This window comes from Hoplias malabaricus, chromosome 6, assembly GCF_029633855.1.
Source record: "Hoplias malabaricus isolate fHopMal1 chromosome 6, fHopMal1.hap1, whole genome shotgun sequence".
NCBI lineage: Eukaryota > Metazoa > Chordata > Actinopteri > Characiformes > Erythrinidae > Hoplias > Hoplias malabaricus.
Genome location: NC_089805.1, coordinates 44,586,600 through 44,609,715, shown reverse-complemented (window position 1 = coordinate 44,609,715; position 23,116 = coordinate 44,586,600). Strand labels below are relative to the sequence as shown.

The window sequence follows — 23,116 nt, the reverse complement described above, 5'->3', positions numbered from 1 at the left end:
ATCCATCTTAATAAGTTAGTTAAGTGGTGACCAATCGATAACGTCAGTGGACGTCCAAAACGCGTTTTATACAAGTAATTTATTTCGGGACCAATTAATAACGTCAATGGACGTCCAAAATACGTCTAACAGTCGTCTTTTCAATGTCTGTGTTTGGACGTCTTTTCAACTTTCATTTTCAACCTTAAGAGAACGTTGATTAGACGACAGTCATTACGTTATTTCAACGTTGAATCAACGGCTAAATGTTTACTGGGTCTCTTTCACTCTCCTCTAATTACTGACATAGTGTTGCTTCCTCTTGTGATGGTTAGTGTTTTACATTTCTCAACTTTCTGGAGCATCCGGCAATAATTCGCACCGATGACTTTGAGCCTGCTTCTTGAAAAGCTCCTGCGTTTTGTGACAGTGGGGACATCTCCAATTTCCATCAATCTAATAGCAGTGACACCCCCTTCAAAACTGCACAAGGTGAAACATCCCCAGGAGACTCCAGCACATTCACTATTCGGAGCTCCTCCACGTGCTCAATCTTTGTTATTCTCATCGTTGTCAAATTAACAGTGTTGTTCCTAAATTTGTTCTTTTGTTCCTGCTTTCGTCGCTGGAAGTTGTTGCTTTTCTGCTGGCAAGTTGTTTCTTGAAAATAGGAGAGGAGACTCGAACAGTAGAGATGAAGTTTATTGGGTGCACACGGGTCTCTTCTGAAACTCTCTCTGTACAATAGCCTTTTAGAAATAACACAGTGATCCTCCCACCCTTTAACCACACCTAATCAATTACCATAGCAACCAGGTTAACAGAAATGGAGAACCCCTGCTGTGTTGGGGACATCCAGTCTGGCCCAAACGGTTGGAACAAAAGGCACCCCATGGACATTACATTATACAAAGTCACAAAGGTGGTTGCATCCTGAATTATCAGAGAGTTCATGTGAGGAAGAGAGAGTAAGAAAAATGATTTACAACACTCCCCCCTCTTGTAGTTGTCTACATTAGAGCCAACACTACACTAAAAATGTTGGAGATGTTTATTGACAGTGTCTCTGTCGAGCACTTAGATGGTTGTCAGAACTGGGAGGACTCCAGTTTGGTTCCAGTGATGAGATTTTCTCAAAGATATATTTTTCCTTCCATCACCCACTTCTGGCAGCTGTAAAACACAAGAACACCATCGGCATTATCTTTTTGACCATTGTATTGTGTTTGAAAGAGACAGAGAGAGATAGAGAAAAAAATGTTTATTTTACTTTAACATTGTATATGATACCACCACCAGGGCGGCACGGTGGCGCAGCCACACAGGGGCCTGGAGGTTGTGGGTTTGATTTCCCGCTCCGGGCGACTGTCTGTGAGGAGTGTGGTGTGTTCTCCCTGTGTCTGCGTGGGTTTCCTCCGGGTGACTGTCTGTGAGGAGTGTGGTGTGTTCTCTCTGTGTCTGTGGGGGTTTCCTCCGGGTGGCTGTCTGTGAGGAGTGTGGTGTGTTCTCCCTGTGTCTGCGTGGGTTTCCTCCGGGTGACTGTCTGTGAGGAGTGTGGTGTGTTCTCTCTGTGTCTGTGTGGGTTTCCTCCGGGTGGCTGTCTGTGAGAAGTGTGGTGTGTTCTCCCTGTGTCTGCGTGGGTTTCCTCCGGGTGACTGTCTGTGAGGAGTGTGGTGTGTTCTCCCTGTGTCTGCGTGGGTTTCCTCCGGGTGACTGTCTGTGAGGAGTTGGTGTGTTCTCCGTGTCTGTGTGGGTTTCCTCCGGGTGACTGTCTGTGAGGAGTGTTGTGTGTTCTCCCTGTGTCTGCGTGGGTTTCCTCCGAGTGACTGTCTGTGAGGAGTGTGGTGTGTTCTCTCTGTGTCTGTGTGGGTTTCCCCCGGGTGACTGTCTGTGAGGAGTGTTGTGTGTTCTCCGTGTCTGCGTGGGTTTCCTCCTGGTGCTCCGGTTTCCTCCCACAGTCCAAAAACACACGTTGGTAGGTGGATTGGCGACTTAAAAGTGTCCGTAGGTGTGAATGTGTGTGTGTGTCTGTGTTGCCCTGTGAAGGACTGGCGCCCCCTCCAGGGTGTGTTCCTGCCTTGCGCCCAGTGATTCCAGGTAGGCTCTGGACCCACCGTGACCCTGAACTGGATAAGGGTTACAGATAATGAATGAATGAATGATACCACCATTCTGTCCCTACCTAACCACTGGGTCGTAAGATATTAGCTGAAAGTGTGGAAACCCTAGTCGTTATATTTGGGAAAGGGAGTCTTCACTTTGTGGTCTACATACCAGCAGATCTTCCCAAAGCTCTTCCAACTAATTCACCCATTATCCCTAATTAGGAGGTGGCATAATTCTACAACTTGAAGCACATGTCCATGTTTTCTGACGTTGACATACGTTCTGTGATTAGCAAAACCTGAAACGGACCTTTGCATCTTTCCTCTAAAGGAACAGCTGTATGATTTATAACCATTACCACCTGTCCTGGTACAATAGTGTCCCCCCTCTGGTGACTTAGTCCACACCCTTTTTTTCACGAAATTCCGCCCGGACATTTTTTAAGTCTAAAAAAAGAGGACGTCTGGTCATCTTATTATATTATGGCCCAATAATAAATTTAAATTTCCTTTTTGAATTAGTATACTAGTGCAGTGGTGTGGTAGGCTGTGCAAACAAACATTTAGACTTTACCTCAGATTACAGATCAGGCATCATTCTAATTGTGTGTTCTGCAGTTTTCAGCACTGACAGTCACGGTGTATTTAAGTGTTTTTATTACCACAGGAGTTCATCTAATGTAGGTTGTTTTCTTTCACATTTGGGCTCACTTTTCTTGGGGAATAAGTGTGTTAGCAGTTGCTTTCACTCTTTTTTTTTTTTCTTTCCTGCCTCTCTTCTTTTCTGAAAACCGGATGTAGCTTTCTTGGGCACCATTTTCCATAGCACCAACACAACGCGCGCTCCCGCTTCAGCAGCATGAACGCTAAGCTAAATGCCCCCAGTTAGTAAGCCCGGTGAAGGCGGACTAAACCAATTCGTGAAAGGGGTGAAGCCTGTCGTCTATATGTAGGCAAGGACACAAATCAGTCAGTCAACCGATTATTTACTCAAAACATTACATTTAACATTTGTTATCTTTAAAGAACATTAATATTTAAAGGAAAAATTAAATTCGACTCCTTAAGGGCCCTCCCCCTAGTGGTGGCCCTGGTAACTCAACCCCACTACGACGCCCCTGGGTAGAGTACAACAGCGAGTAAACTACAAAGCAGACAATTTATGAGAAAAACAGAAGGATGTCACAAAATGGCTGAAAAAAACCCCCACAAACACTACACCCCAAGACGAGTAGGTAAAATGTGAAAAAACAAAAACAAACCTAAAGGATTTCCTAAACTACAAAAACACAGAAGGTAAAGGGAAAACAAGGAGGAGAAAGATGTGAGAGATAGGAACCTGTCTGCCTTCACACTTGATTGAGGAGATATCTATTTACAACAGTTTTTAAAGTAAACAGACGAGACTAGAGCGCCCTCCACCATTACCAGCTGTTTGTCTGTGCTCTATTTCAGACAAAGACCCAGCACTGAGCTCCTTGTCTTTGGCGCTTATAAACGCCTCTGTCCAGGTGTGGGCCGTTGAGTCTGATTAACTCTGGGGATGGCGCGACATCTCCCTCTAGTGGCCGGAGACCGTTCTAGGGCCAGCGCCAGCTGGAACAGCGCTGTTATATCTGTGTTATCGTGTGTAGTTTGTAAGCGTTATGTTGTCTTGTTTGTAATTGATTGTTGTTTTAACGTTTGTTCTGAGTTCACTAACACACTCCTAGCACCACTCACTGGTCGATGTGGCAAAAATGACTGACCTTAAAAAGTGTGTTTTCTTCAATTTTGTAGTTAAGCTTCTAAGACTGGGGCTTCTAAAATATCATGTTCTTTTAAATACAGGAGTCGACCTGATTATATAAATATATTAAAAGCATATTTCAGTGTAAAATAGGCCAAAAATACATCTTATGCGCGGGGATCTGATTTACCACCTGCTTTCCAGAGAAAGTGTGACTTGTAAACTGCACTAAAATCAGCAACGTGCAAATTGTTTATTTAACAACAAACGTAGGAAAAGATTTCCAGTGTTGTCTCTGAAATATGTGACTGTATTTATAAATATAAACCCATTTCCTTGAATTCCCCCATCTATCTATCTATCTCTGTCTGTCTATCTATCTACCTACCTCTATATACCTACCTCTGTCTGTCTATCCATCTATCTCTCTGTCTATCTCTGTCTGTCTATCTATTTTTTCTATCTCTATCTATCTATCTATCTATCTCTGTCTGTCTACCTACCTATAATTTGATGCCTGCAGAACACTCCTAGAAAAGGCCTTTCCTGCCGTGTTACATGACATTTTACAGTCATTTGGAAACCAAGGATACTCTGGATTTTTTTGATTCAGATTTGGATTTTTCTCCTCAATAGACCTTGGTCCAGGTTTTCTGATTCTCTGCTTTTTGATGCGCCACAGGAGACAGATCTGTACTGCAGTCAGACTGGTCAATCACACTGCTGTAACACTTACAGGATGAAGCCAAAAGCCATTGCCTGGATGTCAGCATATGTCTCTCTATGGCGTCTTCACACACATGCAACCACCCAGAATGTTTTTGTAAGTGATAACAGTTTTCTGAAGTCGTACCGAGCCCATGTGGCTATATTTATCACAGTAGTTTGAGGACTTCCTATGTAGTGTTGTCTGAGGGCTCACAGGTCACTGTAGTTCAGCCGTCATGTCCAGTCTTGCCATCCACAGACTGAGATTACCCTGGAGTTCCTGAATCTTCCACAGAGTTATGGACAGTAGACTGTGAAAAACCTGAACTCTTGGTGATCATGCATTGAGACATGTTCTTTTCGGACAAAGCCACGCCCCCCGTCTTTGCTGCAGGGACTAAGCCTTTGGAGGATACATTTAAATGCAGTGAATCCTAAATAAAACCTCATTCGACAAAGAGGTCTGCGCTGTGTGAATTCACAGTAAAGCTTTTAAAAATGTTCCTATATAAAACTGAATTAGCTTTTTAATGATTCAGAATAAAAAGACTCACTAAAATCACAAGGGGTTATGCTTTGCTCTATTTAACCGTCTATAGTTTTCACAGCTTTATTTAATCCACACATTTACTACCACCATCAAACAGAGAACGGATCGGAAACCAGCACCGTGTTTCAGAGGTGTCCCTGACACAAAGAGAAGGTTCCTCTGAAGTTCTCAGCGATGCTCTGAAGGTGGAGACCTGGGTATTTACTGGTGAAGGCTATTATTGGCACGAATTGGATCTCAATCATACAATTTCCTGGGGCTTGTTCAGAGCAAACATTTAAAGAGGAATTAAAATCTCTTTCTGCAAAAACTCTGCGGCTTAGAGACGTCAGAGAAAACAGCACCTGGGACGGGCCCACTTTCGCTGCTGAGGAGAAAGCACTGGACATAAATGTACTACACTTAGTCTCCCACAGTTGTGCGGTGCTACCAAGTCGGGGGCTTGGTGCTCAACACACATAGAGGTAGAGGTACCCTTTGGAGTTCTGCAATTACAGAATGTAGCCGATCTGTTGCTCAACCCTCTACTTCAGTGGTGGTCAGAAGACTACACACAGGACACTAAACCATATTACTATATTCCTACATTTATAAAAACTCCAGCCGTCACTGCTGTGTCTGATCCACTCTACACCAGCACAACACACACTAACACACCACCACCACGTCAGTGTCACTGCAGCGCTGAGAATGATCCACCACCACATCACACCTGCTCTGTGGGGGTCCTGAGCCCTGAAGAACAGGGGGAGAGGGGGGGTAACAAAGTATGCAGAGCAACAGATTGTCTACAGTCTGTAATTGTGGCGCAACAAAGTGCTCATATATGGGGACAGTCAGTGTAGAAACATTGAGGTGTGTTTACTGTCATGCCTGATGTGCTTAGTCTACAGAAGTAATGTTGAGTTTTTAATGGGCACCATTTCATTGACTTTCCAGACCAAAGAGCAGCACTGGAACAGAGCTGGTTATGTTCCACATCTCCATGTTTGTCATATCACACAAATAAATAATTACAGTATAATGTGATGCATATTCAATGCGGATTTTGTTACTCAACCCTCAGTGCTTGCACAACACACCAGCCTCGGGTCGCTGTCTTTGTCTCTGTGCTTTTATTATGTCATTGTCAGAATGATTATTTCTAAATATACAGCCGTTTTACTGGTTGTGCAACTGGTTTACACGGCCTTTGGTTTATTTATTGATTATAGATATGTTTAATTTGTTGCTCATGAGCTGTTTAAAGGTCACACCTCCCTCCTCAGCATGTGAAATTAAAAACGTATTGTGTTCCTAAAATCTTTAGTCTGTTTTATGAATAGAGCAGAAACAATGCACTGCCCTCTGAGTAAACACCATGATGAAGAGGAGGAGAAGGAAGCTCCAGATAGGTGTGTTTTCCCCGTGTCCGCGTGGGTTTCCTCCCACAGTCCAAAAACACAAGTTGGTAGGTGGATTGGCGACTCAAAAATGTCTGTAGGTGTGTGTGTGTGTGTGTGTGTGTGTGTTGCCCTGTGAAGGACTGGCGCCCCCTCCAGGGTGTATTCCTGCCTTGCGCCCAATGATTCCAGGTAGGCTCTGGACCCACCGCGACCCTGAACTGGATAAGGGTTACAGATAATGAATGAATGAATGAATGTTCTAGAGATAGATACAGGTGAATGGAACCAGACGTCTGAACACTTATTAGAGACTGATGTGAGTTACTAAGGTATAACTTTTTTTGCAACATTATTTTTAGAGTGCTTTTCTCAGTCACAAGGAAAGCTCCACCCTCTCTGTTCAAACCACAACTAATGCATATTGAAGTTCTACACACTTGGAGGAGAACACTAACACTTGCAGTCTATTTTTTCAATTCTGCTAATGCCTGGCCCACACTACACCACAACTTATGAGACACACCACACTTCACTTTCTGTGTTTCATCGCTGTAGTCGTCAAATAAAACAAAAAACACTTTCCAGTAACACATACCAACAGATGGCTTCGCTCCTCAGAACCACGCAGGAGTTTCTCGTAAACTGCTACATTGTGAGAGCGGGCAGAAGGTTATCAGGCCTGAAACATAAAGCAAGCAGGCAGCATTTTGAAATGAAGTTGTTTGTAACTGAGTTTCATTAGAGACAGGCTTTAAAGGCAGCAGTATTTCAACACATTGCAGGACACCTGCACACTAACACTCTCTCACTATAACCACTTTGAAGATATTGAAGCAAAAACAGGAAGCATTAAATACAGACACAACTCTGCACCTTCCTCCCTCAGAATACTGCCTCAGTAACAGCACTCCGCTCGTTTCAGACACAGCCTGAATGTAAACACACCATGTAAACAATCACGGCGGATGGTGGTCAAATAACCACAGCTTGGCGCTTATAGGTTTACAGGCCTGACATTAATGTTGCGTTTCACACCCATGAGTCGGTGTCCACCCACATTACAGGATTCTGAGTCGTAAATACTGAACATGTTTTAAATTTACAATTCCCAACCGGCCCTCGACTGCACTGGGAGAAGATCGGAGGAGAAAAGATTGAAAGACTGTATTATAGACTCCCCACACTACCGGAAAATCTGGGAAGGTAATTGTTTACGATCACCCTAAAATCTACAGCCCTCACGCGATTGTCAGGTGGAAAAAAATCAGCCAAATTATCTTGTAATATGGGCCAGGCTTAACAGACACTGCACTGGGGGTTCGCCATATTTTAGAACAGTGATTCCCAATATGGGGGGAACACACCAAGGCATGTAAGTGAGATGCCTAATGCATGGTATTTGTAATAATTCCACTGTAAATGTAATTTGTGACTTTGTTTTTATTCAGCCAGAAATTGTAGGTTTTTTTTTTTAGAAATTGCAATTGTTTAAAATAAATTCCACTTCAGTTTGGATTATTCAAAAACATCCTCATCTACAGAACAGGGTGTGAGTGGAAGGGGGGGGTAGTTTTATTAGTTTTATTCAGTTTGTCACCGTGATCATCCTCAGTGTCCAAAATCATTTGCAACTCAGTGTACACAGTGTGAATGACTAAGACGTCACTTATTTAATCAGCTATTAAACAATTTTAAGGCCAGGCCATGTAATGTTATACAGACGTGTGCTTCACTGTTTCCAGCGTCATCCACGGCTTAAGCACAGTTTAAGAGCAGTGATCTGCTTCTGAGTCACAGACATGAAAGCATTTTCTCCACTGACCTCCATCAACACACCACTCTCACATTTTAACCTCCAGCACAGCGCAGTTCAGAACGCCCGCTTTCAGCACCTGTTCCTTTAAATGATAATGAGCCGCTCGCTGTTCACCCCGACCCCGAGCGCACAGCAGTGAGGAGCGAGGAGCAGAAGCTCTGGTTTTTATCCGTTTTCGCTTGATCCTCTTTCTTCTCCGCTCTCGTTTTCTCCGTTTTTATTCAGTGCTCTTATTTATCCGTGCTCGCTTTGTCTGTTTTGCTGAGTTTATCCTCAACTCTTTGGGCTTTCACATAAACATGGGTCCAGCACTGTGATTGGACGAACTCAGACGAGGGGGCGGGGCCATTCTGAAGTCTCTGCACTTGAATCAGAATCAGACCAGGATCAGAACGGCTCGTTTTATCCCATGGTTTTCTTTCTTTCTTTCTATATTTTTGTTAATTCTCTTACTCTCTCCCTAATTTTTTATTGTCTCCTATAAAATCTATACATTTGTGCACTATATTCCACTCACTGCCCTCCGGACACCCACCTAACATCTGACTAAAATAAATAAATAAATAAAGTCATAACGTAAACTGTGCATCCATAGATGAGTCTGTGCACTCAAGCAAGGTGGAGCTATAAGGGAGGGGTTTCCGATAAAGTGGCCAGGGAGTGTATATTTCCATGGAAACACATCCTGGGGACTGAAAGGGAACTGTCTGTGTGAGAGTGTGGGTGCAGCGCATTATTGACACAGGCATATGTTGATAATACTGTTTTGACGCAACTGTAATTAAAGGCGCTGCGCTGCATGCAGATCAAATAAACTACTTGAGATGCCAGTATGATTCACACTGTCACACACACACACACACACACGTGCAGGCAAACTCATTTTATACTGTGCCACGGTCATGCATATTAATACCCGTTATAATAATCATTTTCCCTATAGGTATTCTAGTTCATAAAATCAGTTAATGTATTCAGACATATTTTATGATAAAGTTAAGAGAACCGAGCGAAAACGGCTAAAAACCAGAGCTTCTGCTCCTCGCTCCTCACTGCTGTGCGCTCGGTCGGGGTGAACAGAGAGCGGCTCATTATCATTTAAAGGAACAGGCACTAAATGTATTTCGTTATTGTACTTAAGTACTTTATTCATGTATCTGTACTTGCAACTTCTAACTTTAACTCCACTACATTTCAAAGTCAAATATCTTACTTTTAACTCCACTACATTGAGAAAATCTGGCGTTAATTTTTGGTTTATGTGTTGAATAAAACAGTAACGTGTCTGAATACATAGCTCTCTGTACGACACACAGTGGCCTTGTTGCTAGGATACGAACAAACACAGTCACCTAGTTAAAATAAGTGAAAAATGTTTCTCCGCCAAAACCAATAATATCAAAGGCAGCCTTTTTTTTTATCAACTGCTGAGCGAATTTGAGATTAAGTAATCACTTTTAGTTCTTAGAACTGTTATGAATTAACAAAATGATTTGTACTGTTCATTACTGTGTGGGGGAGGGGGGCTTTGAGGAATTGTCCACATTTCTAAAGTGAATAATCATCAGTATGTAATATGAATTTTCTGAAGCTAATTCTAACCCTAAACCCAGTGTTTATTCCCAAGGTGACGCCTGTTATACATTCCATAAAAGTTGGGACAGGACATGGTTTAGCACGGTGTTACATCACCTTTCAACGTGATTTACGGTTCAGTGTTTTGTATTAAGGAATTCCATGTCCATGAAAAACCTGCAAAAATAATGCCATAATATTAACACAAACAAATAATAAATCACACATCACAAAAAACAAAAACACCACCCAGCACCCTCCCATGAACGCTACCTGTCAAAGGTGAGTGTATATAGAGGATCATAAAGCAGTTAACCACACTCTCCTCTAAGTCAATCTTATTGTATATAAAGCGTTTGTCCTTCAGAATAAATCTAGTTTACTAGTATCGAGTAAAATAGATTCACTTCATTTCAGTTCTAAGCTCTGCATTTATAAGGTGGAATGATGTGTTTGAGGAAAATAACGACTGTGGCTGAAGTGAAGTTTTATTCACTGTTTGAACTACCACAGAAACTCATGTGTAACTGGAGGTGTTTAGTTTTGTAGCACTGTTGCTAATGCGGTCCCCCCTCCAGGGTGTATTCCAGCCTTGCGCCCAATGATTCCAGGTAGGCTCTAGACCCACTGTGACCCCTGAACTGGATAAGGGTTACAGATAATGAATGAATGAATGAATGTTGCTAATGCACCTGGTAATCTTCTGAGTTTGATGATATTTCCACCTTAAGTGATCAGAAACAGCAAAAATAAGGCAATATTACTGACCTATGGATCAGGAACAGAGCAGTATCCTTAACTTGGTTCACACTTTTCAACGATTGGAGTCTCCGTTGTCTAAAAACATCGAGAGAGAGAGAGAGAGAGAGAGAGAGAGAGACCCTAGCATTTCCCGGACCGAGACAGTTTGTTTTTTTACTCATTTACAGACCATGGGGCTTCGTAAACACATTAAACCGGTTAAACGCAAACCGTCTGCAGAAAAGCAAATGTTGAGGAAACATTTTCTGAAATTTAGTTACAAATTTTTAATCACAATTGTAAACTATGCTTTTAAAGTATAAAAACAAGCCACTGCTGGGTGAAGGAAGTTCTAATAAGTTCTAATAAGTCTAGGTTTGGCTCCAAATGTACTTCAAGCACATCAGATAAAGCTGCAGAAAAGTCTACACAGAGTTTATAAAGTTTCGGACACAATGCATAACTATGAGAGGGTGTAGCCTCGGTTGATCGACATCGGTGACACCTTTAGAAACAATTTGTGCTAATCATGATTTATGGATTGGATTTTCCAGATAATCCAGTTCTGAACTTGAACTGTTTGCCGTTCCTCCGTTAAACCCCACCTTCAGCGGCCGAGCTGCACCGGACCCTCATCGTCAGGGTTCACTCTTAAACTTCACATACACAGACTTCTCCAGAGTCCCTGACTCTTCTGAAGACGGCACGTAACGTAGAAGCTCAAACTCCTCAAACCCCTGTGAGCACACACTGCCCTGGAGCAGCTCCTCAGTCTCCATCCTCCACTCGTCCCTCGCTCAGGGCCTTACCTGGGAACTGCTTTTTCTCCCTTAGCTTCATTACATCAGTCCTTACCTGCAGAAGACCAGTTCAGGACAGTTCCCAGGGTCTCCGGTCTTTAATCGTCCCACCGTCCCCACTGTTGAGGGAGGAACGTAGATAACCTGATGAGGACAATGAGGTTAAACAGGAAATTGAATGCCTTTGTGAGTAGCAGTGGAGTAATTTAATTTGGATTTCCCCTCGTCCCAACATTTGACATTAGGTTTACACACAAGCTTGTTTCTGTGAGTTGTGGGGACATTACATAGACAATTCATTTGTTAAAGTCTTAAGATTAGCTTCTCTAAAAGTACTGCTAACCTAATATAACCCTAACAATAACCTTAATCCTTACCCTAAGCCCAATTTTAACTTAAAATATCATGATTAACATTGTGGGGATCTGCCGCTCTCCAAAATGTGTGTGTAAAAAAAGTTTTGGGTCCCCACAATGGGATATATTCCTGGTATACACACACACACACCAAAAAAAGTAAGTTACATATACCACCTACATATAACACTCAGGTCCCCACCCAGCCACACCTCTGTGTATAACACACCTCTCTGTAAGTGACGGTCAGCTCATAAAGGCCAGGCCAGGTTTCTGCCCCTTCACACGATAAATAACTCCCTGTACTTCATCAACGCTCCAGGACTCTCCGCTTCTCCTCCACTCTGCCTCTGACCTCCCAGCGCTGAGAGCACGGTTCCTCGCCCCAGATTATTCCCAGGGTTTTCCAAATGAAGCTGTGGATTATCCTCATCGTCCTGAGCTCAGGTATCACCTCTGTCCGGCTCCAGCTCTCTGGGGTCAGCTTCACACTGCTGTTTTATTTTTACACACTTACAGCATCACTGCTGCGACAAAACCCTGGATCTCCAAGATGGTGAATTAACTTTACAGAGGAGCATTACCTTCCTCAACATTTAATCACTGTTAAGAACCTTAAATTAAAGATATACGGACTCAACAGACATTACCAGAATGTAATAGAGTTAAATAGAAGTTAATGGAAATTAGTTGAAGTTAATGAAATTAAGAAAGTAAATGTAAAGTAATGGAAGTGAATGGATCCGTTTGAATGGTTCATTCATTATGAATCTGTAACGAAAATGTCAAAATGTAGCATTTCAAAAGTCTAAAACAGACATTTCGGACGTCAGCTGTGAAAGCACAGTGCTTCTGTAAGAACATCACAGACATTTAAATTGTGGAAAGCCTTTGGGTTGTTGTTGTCTCTCAAAACCACTTTTAAATTAAGATAAGACCAGACTGAAGAGACACACCTTTAAAGACGTTTTAGCGACAGCATCATCCCAGAGGCGCTCCATCCAGGATTTAAATGTCTGTGAGTATAACCTGCTCTGACATCTCAGAGCCTCAGACCCTCCAGAGAAAGATCGGGGATGGAAGGCTAATGTGATAGAAAATAATCTCATTTACTCCGTGATGTTCTCGAGTACAAGAAAAACGATAATGCTGGGTTAGTTGCTGATTACTTCGACCGTACCTTTGCCTGCCGTTATCAGTCGTATGCAGCTCAGTGTGTGAAGACTCTTCTGAATGCTGATGTGTTTTATGAAATATGTCAAATATGCTTTAACTGCAGTTTCCAGAGCAGTGAAGTATTTGCACACATTTGCAAAGCTGACTAGCTGAAAATCACTAATCGTGCACTGGAAAGTGTAATTCTGAGTTCTCTTACCTGTGTTTGCTGTGGTCAAGTCTTTAATGCTACTTGTACTCCACTGGGTGACTGCGTCCTGTTCATATATAAACTTCTCTGTTTTTAATCAGCGTCCGCTCTGTGGACCCTGACCAATAGAAACAGTTCAGAATTATAATCCAAACCATAGACTTTCGCTCCAATCTGATGTTTTATCCTTCTCCTTTAAAGTTACCCTTCTGGAGATACCAGCTTTTAATCTGAGAGTTTAGAGAAAACTACAGTTTCTCATGCATTGGCTGAGTGCATTGAACTCTGTATGTTACACACAGTGTGTTATGAAGTTGTAATGAACGGTGGGATGGTTGGGCGCTCTGTGGAGAGAGTTATGAACAGTTGATATCTAGTTGCCCAACCCTCTGTAGAAAGAAAACACAGGAGACATCCAGTGTGACGCGAGGGAGACCATGCATTGTGCACAGGAGCACCCACACTCTATTGAAAATAGAAGCCACACAGTTGCACAAAAGCGTAATGCTATGCTCAATGCCAGTTGCTGGTTTGAAAGTTCTAAAGCTCCCCAGCATTGGGCTGTGGAGCAGTGTTCTCCGGGGTGAAGGAGCTCCTCCTGATAACTTTGGGATGCGTTGGAGTGGTGTTTATTACCCAGGACTGAGCATTCAATATCACTGCCTTGGCTAAATGCCATCAAATGTTCATCAAAATGTTCCACAGCTTTGGAATTACAGACCTGTCAAACATTTTCCCATTTCAGATTTAGTTTGGAGGTGGCCTTATTTAAAATGGGTTTAGTTACAGAATCGGGCGGCATGGTGGCGCAGCAGGTAGTGTCCTGGGATTGTGGGTTCTCCCTGTGTCCACGTGGGTTTCCTCCGGGTGCTCCGGTTTTCCCCCCACAGTGCAAAAACACACATTGTTAGGTGGATTGGTGACTGAAAAGTGTATGAATGAATAGTTACCGAATCTCACACACCTCCAGGACACTAGGTGCCAGTATAACAGCTATGTATTGTAACACTGCTCCTTTAGGCACAGATTAACGTTAAAGTAGAACCAGAGTATAGTGGTTTATTATAGAAGGACCTCTGTACATGGCAGATTGGGATCCAATTCCCAACCCAGGCAACCACACAGTACTGCACTAATAGGAATCCCTGGGCAAGATTCCAAACGCTGCATTTGCATACATTAATAACATGAACAAAACTATAGATGTCTCTAGATAAGAGCCTCTGCCCAATGCAATGCCAGTATAAAGATCTAAATACCTATCCTCTGTTCACAGGGCTTTGTGTAAGGAAAACCACACAAGCAGATACTGTAGCAACCACTGCAGCGCCTGTCCCTAAACATGCATTTTTCCTGTGCATGGAGATCACCAACCGCGTGTACAACGCATCACTGCAAGACCCTAACTCTGCGTACTACAAGAGCATGTATAATGAGGTCAGCGGTGCGGTGAGTACTGATGGCCTTCTTTTAAAAGTATAAAATAATGTATGTTTACAGTGTTAATTACTTTTCAGTGATATCCTAGAGTAAATCCTGTCAGACTCGCCATGTTCCATTGACCCTGAAATGAGCAGACATCCATAAATACTTGGTATTTAGCCTGGACACTTTCACGTTCAAGAACACAAAGCACTTTCAATAATATGCATCATTCAAATGAAAAATGTAAAAAAAAAAACACATCATATGGCTGCCAGTATGATATATTCTTTCAGTGCGCTTCAGGATTAATGGATTAATAAAATATTGTCTTATCTTTTATCTTCCTTCAACAAAAACAGTAACTAAATATTAAGATGTAAATCAACAAAACATGCTGTGTCCAGCTGTACAAGGCTAAGCTTTGTTTGAGTAATTGCAGTGAAACAAATGTAAACATGTTCTCGCTGCTGTCTGTGAGTCACATAATAAATCTTTGTAATATTATACCACAGTATCATGATTTATCAATGTAACACATACAAACACAGAAGAAAATGTAATAAGATTTACAGATCGTCGGCTGACATTCGCGAAATGCTAGCTCAGGTATCACCTCTGTCCGGCTCCAGCTCTCTGGGAAATGCGAATTGCTAATGCTAACAAGCATGTGTTTCCCTGTCACTTACTGCACATAGCCTTTAGGTTTAAAGGGAGATAACAGAAAAGGATATTTCTGTAGCCTTCTTTAGGTTAGCAGTTAAAAAAAAGTGTTAGACAAAGTTGTTTTAAATTTCTGAAGAACAGTTCAGTAGACAATATTTAGCTGTTTGAGCTGCTACATAAAACAAAAACAATTCCATCCTTTCCAGGATTTGGGGTTATGTCAGTACTTATCTGTTGTTTCACTCAGTCAAACACTATTCTGTAATTTTGTAGGAAAAACATTTCCGTACGAACAAAGAAATACCATGATTAAGATAAGATAAGAGCTACATGCTCTCTGCTCGACTCTGCCACACACTACTATAAGATACTGCTGTGTTTATCAGTATCTTTGCCTTACTGTGTGCTAAAACAAAAAGGGTTTACTACCCAGCAGGTTAGGATCTGAATTTAGTGCCTCTCTCCATGTGAATATACACAGAGACTTTTATTTGGTAAAAGATACAGACCGAATGCTAGGATGCTAATGTTAGCCTCCCAGCTACACCCAAATGTCTGTATATCATCCAGAATTTTTAAGTCTTCTTTAAACCTCAGACACACACTTAAAGTTCCTCTTAATGTCTGTATTGTCATGTTGTCCCGTCTGGTCTAGTTAGCATCATGTGAACTCGTTTATTTTCAGAATTTGTTTCACAATGTTGTTAATGTGTGTGTGTTTGTGTGTGTGTCTCTTCACAGCTGGATGTGATCTACAGTTGCTCCAACTGTGACACTGACAGGTCTTACCAAGGGGTGGCAGCCATGACATTCAGGTACCCACTTCACACCGGATACAAACCTTACATAAGAATATAAAGCATTTTAAAGCTGTTTAAAGGAGCAGTCAGTCATGTTCTCCAGTGATCCTTCATGATATTATCCAGCAAACAAGCAGACACCTAGTGGTCCAGCTGTATTGTAGATTCTGTACTAAACCTGTTATAAAAATGGCTGCCCTCATGTAGGGATCCCACTCTATCGAGCATAAACTCTTCATTCAGAGGCTACAAACAGTTTGATTCTTCATCTCATGGGAATTCTTCTTTATAGAAAAATGGAAAATTAAGAGATAATCTCTTTCAAAAATTTTGTTTAAAAATCTTTTCGGTAAAAATGGCTAATCACTCCTTTAACTGATCATAATCTTCATTTGTAATTTAATTTTTTATGTCCTTTTTCTGATTACAGTAGTGGGTCTGTGATCGCCAACTCAACCATCGTCTTTCAAACGAGTCAAATCAACAATGTATTGGTCAAGTTTCTTTTTAAGGCTGCGATCCCTGCTAATAACCAGGTCAACGGCCTTATAATCAACCGCAAATACACAGAGGGTAAGTGTGTGTGTGTGTGTGTGTGTGCAGACAATGGAATTATGAACCTGTCTATATCAGATCTCAAATGAAATACTGTATCAAATCTTGTTCTTAATGAAAAGTTGGTGTTCCGTTTTGGCCCAAACCCCACAGCAGTGTTCTCCCCCTGTGTAAACAGCCCCTGTTCAGAACGCCCGCTTTCATCACCTGTTCCTTTAAATGATAATGAGCCGCTCTCTGTTCACCCCGACCCCGAGCGCACAGCAGTGAGGAGTGAGGAGCAGAAGCTCTGGTTTTTAGCCGTTTTCGCTCTGTTCTCTTTCTTCTCCACTCTCGTTTTCTCCGTTTTACTCAGTGCTCTTATTTCTCTGTGCTTATTGCATTTGTTTTGCTGGGTTTAACTTTGTCTTTGCGCTCTCACATAAACACGGGTCCAGCGCTGTGATTGGACAGACTCAGACGAGGGGGCGGGGCTATTGTATAGTCTCTGCACTTGACCTCAGAAGTGGAGCAGAATCAGAACAGCTCGTTTGATCCCATGTTTTCAGACTTAGACAGCACACAGAAAACTGAATGCGTGGATCTTGTTTCACAGTGTGTGGGTTGGTGGGTTCCAGATCCACACATTAATGTGAACATGCTTTGAACAAGGGATTTTTAGGAAATATAAAAAGGCATAATATATGTCTTCATATATGAATATCAGGGATCCAATTATCAGATCTCCACAGGGCATGTTATGTTGGTTGTATATTGGAAAGCTCTCGGCTTCTGAGCAGGAGTCTTCGAAAGACTTTTCTACTGAGGACCCAGTGCTTTTTAAGCTAATCTTGAAGAGACTGTGATTATGCAAATAATTCCTCACATTCACAATGAATAAACAATAATTATAATTCAATCTCTCCACAGAAACATTCACACCCATACCAGCAGCTCTACCAACCAGCAGCTACACCACCACCACCACCCCCCTCACCCGTACAAGCCATTCTACCAGCACCAGCCACCACACAACCAGCCACAACACAACCAGCCCCCACACAACCAGCCGCAACACAACCAGCCGCCACACAACCAGCCGCCACACAACCAGCCGCAACACAACCAGCCGCAACACAACCAGCCGCCAGACAACTACAGTGACCCCCATACACAACAGCACTACCACACCAAAAAACCCGACCATCAAACCTTCCAACATACCCTTTCCCACAACATCCAGACACCACACCAGCCAGAGCCACACCTCCCACCAAGCCCACAACTCCACTTCCTCCACCACTAAACGCAGAAAGACCGAGGCCATCCAGCTCCCCACCACCAGCAATCCGGCCACTGGAGCAGGGAATAACCGTGGTAGAAGGGTCCCTGGTTGGGCCATTGCTCTCCTTGTCCTGGCTTGTATCATCCTCCTGCTCCTCATCATCCTCCTCATCATCATGGTCAGCAAATAACAGGGAAACTTTATAGACCCTTCTAAATGCTTCTGATGTAAACAAACTCTTTTAGAGCGGAATGAAATGTCTCATGAGTGTGAGAATCCCAATGAGGGCAAAAGTCTTATATAGAAATGCTGTGCAATGCTTTATAATCAAGGCTAGCCCCATCGTTATGTGTTATTATCACTGTGTATGAGGGTTATTATACAATTGCTGTGTCCAAAATGGCACCCTATTTAATCATCCTTACATTACTCACTATAAAGCGCACTACTATGAGGAATGTAATTCAGGAAGATAGTAAACGATTTTGGGCACTACTTCATGCATATTTTTACCAAACAATGCAGTGGATTAAGGCTATCTGCTATCCACCAATGTAGAAACGTTGTACACTACTCGTCGTGGAGCATTGTGGGATTGTTTAAGTGCACTGAAAACGGTTCAGTAGACACCACCACAAAATGGCGGAACCCCAAAATAGTGCACTATACAGTGAATAGGGCACAGTTTTGAACAAATCAGCATGGGTGTGACTAATGGTCAAAGTTTGCTTGGGCTTAACCTGCTGATGTATTATGGCAAGTGCACTGAAATGGTCAGCCATTGACCCACTTTGCCTTCACTTGGCATTGGGAATGGTGAGCTCAGGCTCATGTGCAGCTGCTTCAAAGCACCCCCTCTTTTTGTGAGGAGATTATTCAGATTTTGTGTGCTGTCTTCAAAGTGGGTGTGATGAATTTCCTCATTAGAAGCAGTGTCTACAAAATTTGGACATGGCATATCTTATTAATTTACATCTTTTGAGCTGGACTGGAGAGTGAAGTTTATAACTGTATATAATGTATGTGATATATAGTTTGAATATATGTATTATATATGTTATACTATACTGTTATAGTGCATATATAGATTCCTAACATACTATATGTCTAACATGAAGAAAACCTTTTTTTCCGTAGCTGCTCCGATGTTGCCGCCGAGACAAGAAGCCAAAGCCTGAAGCTCCAGCTGAGCAATACCAGCACACTCCCTATGAGAGAACCACCTTTAAAGAGCCCCTCTCTACCCCCAGCTACAGCCCCCAGGCGCCTTACAACCCTGCTGCTTCGCCCTTCGTAAGAACACCTCCTTAAATTCATTATCTTCCTCTCTCTGCAGGAGACATCAATCACACTTTACAACCTGACCAATCTAAACCATTACCTTTGAGTGGTCTCTTTAATTACGGTGACCGTATATCGGTTTTCAAATAAGACGACACCTGGGGCGGGACGAGGAGTACCAAGACAACTAACTAATGCTTTTATGGCTGGATTTCCTTTCAACATTTGGCCCTAAACAACAATAATATATAAAGTTTAAAACAATATTTTGTCAGGTCCTGACAGTGTATGATTATGAAAAGCCTGTTATGTTCTGTTTAAACCAAACTACAGAACTAATGACATTCAAGTGACTGGTTTACAGCAGTAAACTCATGGTCCTGACAAGATCAGACAAGTTTACATTTTACAAAACAAGCACTACATTTTTGTGAAGTAATAAATACCCAGTAAAGATACAGAGCATTGCTGGGAAACAAACATTGATGTAAAATACTATTTTATACATATTTTATAAATGTCACATGGTGCTGTGCGTGATATGATTCACAGCCTCGTTCCTCTCTGGAGTCCTCTGGCTTTAATGATCCAGAGACTTCACCTGTTTTCATGTAAAGTTAAAGTTGAACAAACAGCTGTTCAGATGTAATTCACTGATCGGAAAGTCTTTGTAAAATATGCAGCAGAAAACGAAAGGCTCATGGGTCAGAGAAACGATTAAGAGTTTATGATAACTTTCCTTTACAACAACTATCAACACACCATCAGAGTGCACAGGAAGGTTTTAGAGCTTATGGCAGGAATCAGGATGAGGGAAAGACTGCAAACAATAAAATCCCAGACAGTTTTGATGATGTGTCAAAAAGTCCCAAAAAGATATTTGCCACAAAAAGAGGACCTATATGTGCATTAGTATGTAAACATTTAGTTAACACCATATTACTGTACTGTATTTTCAATAGTCAGGACCACCTCAGAGCAGGGGTTATTGGGATATTGGGATTATGCTCAGCATTGTGTGTTAGTGTGTGTTGTGCTGGTGTAGAGTGGATCAGACACAGCAGTGCTGCTGGAGTTTTTTAACCCCTCAGTGTCTGGACTGAGAACAGTCCACCGACCAAAAACATCCAGCCGACAGCGTCCTGTGTCACTGATGAAGGACTAGAGGACGACCGACACACACTGTGCAGCGACAGATGAGCTACTGTCTCTGACTCTACATCTACAAGGTGGACCAACGAGGGAGGAGTGTCTCACAGAGTGGACAGAGAGTGGACGCAGGGTTTAAAAACTCCAGCAGTCACTGCTGTGTCTGATCCACTCTACACCAGCACAACACACACTAACACACCACCACCACGTCAGTGTCACTGCAGCGCTGAGAATGATCCACCACCACATCACACCTGCTCTGTGGGGGTCCTGGACTACACTCTGTGACAGTAGAACTACAAAGGGCACATATGTGATCAGTGGAGCTGATAAAATTGACTATAAGTTTAGTAGGAAAAATGAGTTAATTTTAACGCAATGGCTGATCAGTTTATACGCTTTAGGGAAACAAATCTAAAGTACGTCTTGTGCTCCTGCTGAGATTGTCAGTAGGTTAGGATTATCAAAAGAACAACAGAAGGAAAGGGAAAACATATTTGTGCAGCAGTGCGCTATATTATCAGAGAGGCGTGTTTAATGTATGATAAACACAACTGACTGAAGTGACTTATAAAAATATAAACCGAAGTGTTCATGTTAGGTCATGGATTACATATTTACAGTAAAAGGCTATGAGGACGGCATTCGGTTCTGTGTTTGTGGCTGTGCATTGTTTCTTAGAATCCACACAGCGCAGGGATGGGCAGACTTTTCAGTTCAAGGGCCACACTGGGATTTAAAAAATGACAGGCGATCCGAGAGGTGGGGGTTATGGGGAGTGGGAACTAATAAATACATAAATTACTCATGAAACCTAAGAAATAAAGATTGCATACCTACCTTAATACACTCTAAAAAATGGTTGGGTTTAAATAACCCAAGTTGGGTCAATTTGGCAACCCAACACTAGGTCCAATGGGGACAAACCCAGCATTAGTTGTTTTAACCCAAGTGTGTTGGGTTAAGGGGTTTGACCCAGGGAACTGGGTTGTTGGGCCTTTACCCAACTGCTGAGCAAAAGCAACTCCATGCTTGGGTTACAACATCCCAAGTTGGGTTATATATGTAAATTATAACATTAAATAATAATAATAACAATAATATTCTCTACAAAGAACACAGGTCTACAAACTTTTAGTGCAGAAAATGCCTTCAGTTCACTGTGCCACACTCCTGTACCAAGATGAAGAGCTTCTTCTGTTTCCTCATGGACTCAGACACTGCTCCAAGAAAAAAAATGATCAGAGATCAGAGAAAATACCACTAATGGCAGTTGTGTCATGGCTACTGTGCAGTTAATCTCTATAAAGACTTTACTTCTGAAATGAGAAGCTGATATGGCTAACGTTAGAGTTAGTTTATTATTTTACTCACCAGTTTACACCAGAAAAAGCAGTTCAATCTTTTTCCACAGCTGATGGATAAGCACAGGGTGTGTGAAGCTGCTGCAGTGTCTTCAGTCCAGTGGTAACCTAAAGTGCAAATAATAATTAGAGGATGATTTTCAAAAATAAATATATGTATAACATTTTTCAAGCTGTGAACTCCACTCTTAAAACGTATCAGCTATTTATAATAAATATATACAAATAACATTATATAAATTAAAATTATTTATTAATATAATAGTTTGTCTTCTTTGTTACAAAACCTTGTTCACTGGTCTGGGCTCCGTTTCTCTCGCGCGCAGTGGCTGAATATCAAACCGCTCACTTCTCCTTACACTAGTCCCCTACGGTTTTGAAACACACATTACTCGCTCAAACTGTGTATAATATTTCGGTTTGTGACTCAAACACATGCTCATACCGCACATTATTGATATGAACGGCACTGTTTGCGTGTAAACCCCAACATTTCTGCTCTGAAACAGTGCACTTCGGAGGGAACATAGAGTGAATTGGAACGCACCCACTGTCTGTCGGCCTTGAGGTAACGGCTAATTCTTCGACAACATACTCGAACAAAGTGCTTTAAACACTTTAAACATACATGACTTTCCAGAGAAACGACGTTATATGTATTTTTAGCTCTGTAAATGCTTTAGTTTACTCCACTCGCCCTAATTATTTCAGTTAAAACTTTGGTTTTGTTAGCGAGCTAACAGTTGCTAGCCCTTAAAGCTAATGGTTCGGCTACGTTACAGCGCCCAAACAAACCCAAAAGTAGTGTTTTTAGTCGAACATACCTCAATAAACGATAATTTAAGACAGTTATTTAGAAGCAGTCACCTTAAATTTGTAACACAGGTGCTTTATCTGTTGTCCTCTGGTGCTCACAGTCAAACTGAGAAAAAGGGCGGGAATCACGGACCGACCCAATGCTGGGTTGAACACACAGTCATCCAGCATCTGGGTCACTTTAACCCAAACACGGGTTTATATATATTCAGAGATAAATAAATAACCCAACAAAACTACCCAACTCACACAACCCAGCAGTTGGGTGGAAAAAACAACCCAGCATTTTTAGAGTGTATATATTTTATATTTATCTTACTTCTGAATATAAATGAAATGTTATTTCATCTTTGTTTTTGCTCGGTGTATCGCAGTCGAAACAAAACCAATACAGTGTTTAAAGCAGCGCTTTGTACAAATGCTAACGGTTTATGTGTAAACCAGCCAAGTGATTAGATCACACTGGTGTAATCGGTGACTCCAGAGGGGTAGTCGCACTCAATAGCAAATGTGATGAATGACTATCTGTAGACCAAACAGACTTGGCTTTAGTGCGCCATCTAGTGGACTCTGGGTCTAGTTGAAAGCAGGATGTTGCATGATAAAGGTGAAATTAATGCGGTTTAAGACAATTTTGTAAATATTCAAAGGGCTGGATAAAACAGTCTAACGGGCCGTATAGGGCC

The 23,116-nt window shown here is 42.0% G+C and overlaps 1 long non-coding RNA gene across 2 annotated transcripts; it reads right to left on the bottom strand.

Annotated features, from left to right (window-relative positions):
- Positions 1-335: 335 nt before the first annotated feature.
- LOC136699078 (uncharacterized) lies at positions 336-22,608 on the bottom strand. Of its 2 annotated transcripts, XR_010803601.1 has the most exons (10): positions 22,482-22,608; positions 21,902-21,982; positions 21,625-21,722; positions 21,383-21,470; positions 11,974-13,228; positions 11,444-11,532; positions 10,616-10,684; positions 9,965-10,024; positions 7,052-7,135; positions 336-1,152 (listed from the first exon to the last, which is right to left on the bottom strand). It is a non-coding gene; the product is annotated as an uncharacterized lncRNA (long non-coding RNA). The 2 variants fall into 2 exon arrangements; XR_010803602.1 differs by lacking the exon at positions 21,902-21,982 and having other exon boundaries at positions 22,482-22,544.
- Between the last annotated feature and the right edge of the window lie 508 nt (positions 22,609-23,116).